Genomic DNA, 7,156 nt, shown 5'->3' with positions numbered 1-7,156 from the left:
TTTCTAAAGTTTTCCTGCTGGACACAAGATGTCTCCTACTTCACTGTAAAGTCCATTCTCAGTGGATGTGCACTGGTGGCTTCAGGTTTCTACATCACACTGTACAAGTTGCATACTGGACCAGAATTATATAGCCAATCAACCATAACCGAACCCAGACACGAGTCTTAAGCTTTGAGCAAACAGCCCAAACCCAACCCGACTCAACCTGATACTTTATCTGGACCCATGTGGCTCTACAGATGGGATGAGATTGAGCAGCCTGTGTACCATTAAATATCATCAAATATCAAAGTTGACAGGACCAAAATATTAGCAAAGTGCCATGTCTATGTAAATGCAATATAAGCTATAGATATAAACTCTGTTTTGGTCTCCACCAACTCCTGAGAAAAACACTCTTCTCGTCGCTTTAGTTGCTCCGCTGTGTTCACTGGCTTGTCTCTAATTGTGTCTACTGTTTGCTGCTGAGCAGGGAGTGTACAGAGTTTATCAGAGCTTTTAGTTGAAAACAGCTGCCTGGAGGCAAGGCTGATGACATGAGCTGAAAGAAGCTGAAAAGCACTGTAGAGCTAAGAGGAACTGCAGAGTGGAGTGATAATTATCTGTTATCATTGTTGATAAAGAAATATTGATTACAGCCATTTTAAGTAACACTCTGGTGTGACTATAGGTCAAAAATGACACAAATGAACCCCAACTTTCTATTATTGTATTGTATTTGAGTCATGTGAGTCTCATGGTCACATCCAACATATTCACAATGCAACCTCGTCATGCCAGAATATGTGCTGGTATTAACCTTATTATTATTGTACTTTTTGTCAGATTTTTGGAAAATTTCACTATATCCTGACAGCAGTACACGAGACAGATAATCTGTGAAAAAAACTGGTTCCTCTGGCTCCTCCTAGTGCTCCTAATGGCAGCTTTCAGCAAATATGATAAAGTTATTTTTTATAAAAGTTACCTACTGCAGCTTTAAGTTGCATATTTGATCTGCTACCGATGTGTTTTGACACAGTTGTTGTGGTCTGGGTAGAGTAATGTGCTGTTTTAGGACAACTCAGGAAAATGTGCAGTGTTTTTTGGGTGTTTTGTGTGTCAAGTTTGCCCCACTCTGGTCTGATCAGCACCTACTGTAACGTTACGGGCTTACACTCACATATCGCTTATTGTGTAGCCTACTGTAAAAATATTTCATTTTCATGTATGACTGTGATTCTTGGTGAGCTCAGGATAAATTGTAAATGTAAATTGAAAATGTAAATTTACCAATTACAATTAAAAAGAGTATTACATTGTGTTTTACAGTACAACCACTATGACTAACAGTGCTATCTGCCCAGCTGTGATGTCAAGGAAATTTACTGCAGAATGATCCATCTTGGTGGTGAAGCACGTATGCATGCATCATTTCACAGTACTTTTCCACAGAGAACTAATGCCAGTGTAGTTAATTTATTGTCCCCCCACTCTAAATCTCTGCCCTAATGTGACTAAGTGTCTTCCTGATCCTTTTGAACTGCATCCTTATTCCCTTAATCTGACAGTGCTGTACTCCCGAGGAGCTACAGATAGCACCAGTGGCATGAAAGCTTCTTCCATGTTAATAATAGCATTGTCACACTGTGTCAAAATGTATGTATTCTAATCCATATTTAGTAGTGTGGAGAAATGAATCATCATAAAATTAAGTTTTATAACTAGGTTCGGGAACTAAGACCACATCTTGCAGTCACACACACATTGGCTGGTGCCATGATGATATGAGATGCTGTTTGACGTCGGACATACTGTGTAAAGCTGAATGAACGTAATGTTACTTTAAGTTTTTGGTATTTGACTGTAAATATTCAACCAAGGGTGACATGAGCTTTTTATTATGGAACAGAAGTTTTTCCACATCATGTAGCTCATAATTAAATAAACTAAAATTAAAAGATGTTCGTCAAATGGCTATTGATCTATTGTATAAAATTGTATATGTATTGCATTCACCTACAATTTAAAACAGCAATCAAGGTATCAATGTATAAACCGTTCAGGGTCCACAGATCAGTGTCAATGAAATCAGCCAGTCACAAATGCATTCACTCTCCCAGTCTCTTTATGTCAGTCTTTATGGACAATATTTCATGCCTCACCAACATCAAAGATGAAACAGTGCGCCACAGGAACTTTCCCTAATGGAGTATGTGGTAGTTCAGTCAGGCACGGAAGTCATTTTATGGTCAAATGTTCAATACACTCTCCAGTGATGCATGTCCCTGACCTCTCTCTCAACAGGCGGTCCGTATCAACATTTGGCATGCTGAGCACTGCACCCATTCTGTTACACTGCTGCCTGCATTCAGTGTAACTCCCTCCACCTCATTCCACCTCTATTAGTATTTAATAAGACGTAAACTTTAAATGTTTAACATGCGTTCATGTCCATTAAATGTTGTGTATCTCAGGCTCTGCCAGGGGGTTTGTGAGCTCAAAGACAGCGTGTGTGAATCTGTCTTTTGTAAGTACAAACTGATCTCAGTTTGTTTCCCTTGATAAAATGAATGACCCTTATTTTCTTTAATATTGTGTAAGACTCAGTGAGTAGATGGGGTTTCCTAGTCTGGCCTGCAAGGGATTTGTCCTTGCAACTATGTAGCAACATGGAAGTAGATACATCATCACCATGGGCGACAGGTTGAACATATTCCTTGCTAACTGAATGTGTCCATCATCCCTGGGAAAGATCATTGATTCTCTTCCTACAGTGCGTTAGGATGCTGAAGATCAATTTTAATGATCACTTGACCAACTGCCATGTCCTTATCCTAATTCCGTTTCTTTTGCGCTTGCAGGTCAGGTCTAAAGTGATTCCTGACAAAGTTGATCTAAAAATAGTCCACAAGGACTTGACTCTGCCTCCATCTTCAGCTTCCAAGTGCATCACTTGCAGTATATGTGTCCTGCAGAAGTAATGCATCACAATGGCCCATCAGTATATTAGATTGGATCTGGTTCTGTCATGTCAAATGACACATATCCCAGCAGCTTCAAATTGAGCACACATTCCACCTAAATTAGAACTGCACATAGAATGGCTTCTGTGACCACTCTCCAAAACTAGTCGCCGTTCAACTTTCACAGCCTTTACCTTTACCACGTCTAAGGGTCATGAGTAATGCATCAGCACATCTGCCATTCAACAGATCCAAATAAACACAAGGTGTGATGAGACGCTTGTATAGAATCCTCCAGCGCATCTTGTGATGACATCCAGCCCGAATGATAGAGTATAGGGCCCAAAGCAGTCAGCTCCAGTTGAGTAAAATGGTGTTTTATAACATTAGACACAGACTGTTGGCAAGTTGGGAACTTCAGGATGGAGCTTGGACCATGAGAATGCTCTGATTTGGCTGCTGTGCAACATCATGTAGGACTGTCAGATGTCCCTTGCAGGTGTTGCAAGGTTTCCTCAGGGTGCAAGAAACCCGTACATGGCAATCTATACAGTGCCAGCACTGTTTGTGCTCCTGGATCCACTTTCAATCAGTGAAAGCAGCAAATTTGAATGCACTCAAGTGCTTTAGGTGGCCCAGTAACACCTGATATTTGTACTGCCTGCTCATTTAGGTGCTTGTGGTTGCTCATGAGGTCGTCAAGAGCCATCTTGAGGAGTGCAAGGAGCTGTCAATAATAGCTAACGTAGGCTGTGGAATGTGGTATGATGAGGCAATCGGTAGGTCAAGGTAAGGCACAAGAGCAGATCTGACATTCAACAGCAGATGCTGCATGGTTAGGTGCGATATGGTAGGGTGGAGCAGGTTGGTGACTAATATGAATAGGACTTTATTGCTGATACCCTTAGGGGCTATATGCTAGGGGAGAATGGCGGTGGCCTACCTATAGCATCAGGAAGAGCATGAAACAAAATACTGAAAGATTGGCTGGAGCAATATTGAGTTCAGAGAGAGGACGCATGGACAAATGGAACTAAGCAAGATTACCCCAGAACTGGGGATGCCCTAAATACAGGACATGGTGCCCTAGACTCCTTAATATCAGTATGAGTAGCAGGGCGTGCTGATGAAAAAAGACTGCATATTTGACACTGCTCAGGCTCCATTATCTTTAGATACATTAGAGAGTATGATGGAGACCAAAAGCACGTATGGTGAGTGAAAACATCTCAGCTCAAAGAGTGTGATGCCAATTACCATCCTTTGATGGTGGAGTGAGTAGTGCTACCAGTCATCGGGTAGACATTCAGGCACCGCAACACATTGTTGAACATCCACCAAGGAAAAGAAGGAAATGAGAAAAACTGACAACATGTCACTTAGTGAGTAAATGGGGTTACATAGTAGGGTCTGCAGGGGCTGTGTCCTAGCAACTACCTAACAGTGGCAGCTTCATTTTCATCCATGGGACTTTCACACGCCATCCCCTTCACACGGCATACATGTCAAACCAGTGATGCTGAGTATGCAGCTTGCTCAGCGAGCAGTCTTTTCAAGTCCTGAATCACAGCTGTAGTCAAGCCTCTTATCTCATTCTACCCACCTATAGTAGTTTACGCATCTTTATTCAAGAAATTCAACTTGTCTATTTAAGTCTCCTGCCTTATTATTATGATGGTTTATTCACTTCTGGATTTATGTAATTTCACGATGTGCCATGATTCACAAATACTTAGACAAACATTAAGCAGAAGCCAAATAATAGTGACTGTTTATTTCCAGCTTTAAAGAGGAGCCTGTCTATCTGACTGCCTCCTTGGTGATGAGCATTATCAAAATTCAAAAAAGCATAAACAAAGCAAACCAACAAACCAAATTGGCTCTGTGTGATGGCATACCATGAAACAATAGCCTTAATGAGGACCTAATTACTGAACATCAGCAAGTTAAGAGAGATCTCTGAGCTAAAGAAACAGGATTTATAAAAGGGTGCATCACTATGCAGTTCAATGCTGAACTCTCGTCTTCTTATCAGCATGAATAAAGCCTCATTCAAGCTCCGAATTAACTGCAACTCCTCAAATGTACTGTTGCCTATGAAATCTTCAGATTAAAGTGTTTTACTTGCCTCAGTGTGGCTTGTGGAAGCAGAGCAGAGCAGAGCAGGTCAGTGTGCAGCTGCCGGGCACCGGGTCCGTATCTGTGTGTGCGTGTGTAAATGTGTGTCACATGTCAGCCTGCAGACTGACTGTGCGGTGACATCGAGCGGAGCCTGGCTTGGCCTGGTCACACCCATACACTGTCTGTCACTGACTGACCAGCCGCGCACTGCACCCTGCACACACTCCACTCTGACAGGCTGACATCACACAGAGACAGGAATCAGCTGGGAATTTATGTAAAAAAATATATATTATTATTAAACAAAATATGAATGCATTGATAAATTTTATAAATACATCACTAAAAGATTAAATAATAAAAAATTTAAAACATTCCTGTCATCGCCTGGGTGTGTAAGAAAAAACCCTGCTGACTCATGGAGTCATCTGATGACTGCTGGCTGTGGTTCAGCTATCTGCTGCACAGTGTTCTTAATCTTGACACCAGCAAAAATACTTTTGCATTGATTAAAAAATTATCAGATAAGACTTCATGTCTCTGCAAACAGATAACTTCATGCCATTTGCCACAGAAAGGTTTGTCAATTCCCAAGAAAAATTATTTTACTGTTGTGTGTGTTGTGGTAATTATTTAGCTTGTGGCAATTTGATGAAAATAGTTGCCTGCTTCTCCCTACACTTTGTTTTATGAGATAATATGTTCATAATTTCCCCAGGGAATGACCCAGTGACACATCTGTGTAGCAAACATGTTTACACTAGTCTATATGAAAGGAGGGGTATCATCTGAAACAGGACACACGCAGTTACGCATAAGTATGGAATCTGAATTCCTTGCATAATCTGGCTATGATCATTACTGATCATAGCCTGTGAGTCAGTTAAAACCAGCACTTCTTTTTCTGTTAGTTTTTCTTTCACTGACAAAGGAGACGAACACTCAAAAGAAGTTAATAACACATACCAATCCACCACCAATCAAAGGCATTTCTCTCTTTGACCAGTAAATGAACACAAAGGGCACGAAACACAGTGACACCAGCATTTTCCACTGAGGTCATCAACATCATTTGAAGAGGATGACAAACAACGAGAGAGCAGACAGTATGGTGCTTTGTTTTAGAGTTTTACTCTTCATTTCATCTCCTTGTAATGGGATGAGGAGGATGGGTGAGAAGGTGTAAGTGTAAAAGCTGGTTTAATAATATTCCAAATTGACTTTTTGATAAAAACAAGACAAAAGCTTTAGATAAGCTATACATTTGTAACTCAAAAAATATAACATGTTTTCAAGTATCAGCATTTTTATTGAGAAAAACGACTATTGCTGTTGTAAAAATAACTTTGTCATATTTGCTGAAACATTCACTATATCCTGACTGTAGTACATGAGACAGATAATCTGTAAAAAAAAAATTAAAAAACAAAATAAAGATAATTGATTCTTGAGCTATACCCTCTAACCCAAAGCATCCTTTTATCTTTCTTGGCTCTGATTGTTTTTTTTTCCACAGATTATCTGTCTCATGTCACTACAGTCATAGGATATAGGTGAAAGTTTCAGCACAATTATGACAAAAAAGTTATTTTTAGAAAGATTATCTACTGCAGCGTTAATGTTCACTTACTACAGAAATGGACACATCGCCACAAAATTTACAGAAAATAAGACCCATGCTGTTTTCAATAAAGTTTGATTTCTGATATTTTGTGTCACAAACAGCCAACAATTACTGCTGTCACAGAGTGTCAGGATGAGGAACTAAACAATGAAAAATGCAATCAGTCAGAAAAAACTGACCAATAAACAGACAGACAGAGTCAGCTGCTCTTGAAAACATGCAACAAGCATTCCTGGCCAAATGGAAGTATTTAATGTGTCACTTTTACAAATGAAAGGAAGACTCAGAGAAACATTCCCAACAGGACTAGTACTAAAGTGTAAAGGGGCCTATACAGTGCAACAAGTGACATCAGCCCATTGAACCAGTGAACTCCAAGATACAAGTTCTCCCTTTGCAGTAGTTGGTCTGCCAGATTACCTACTGTATCCCACTGGGTCATTTTAAAGCTCCCCTCCAGTCA

The sequence above is a fragment of the Morone saxatilis genome, unplaced genomic scaffold, assembly GCF_004916995.1.
Source record: "Morone saxatilis isolate NCDOM2014 unplaced genomic scaffold, NCSU_SB_2.0 Contig21, whole genome shotgun sequence".
Lineage (NCBI taxonomy): Eukaryota > Metazoa > Chordata > Actinopteri > Moronidae > Morone > Morone saxatilis.
Note: the sequence above shows the minus strand (reverse complement) of the source record.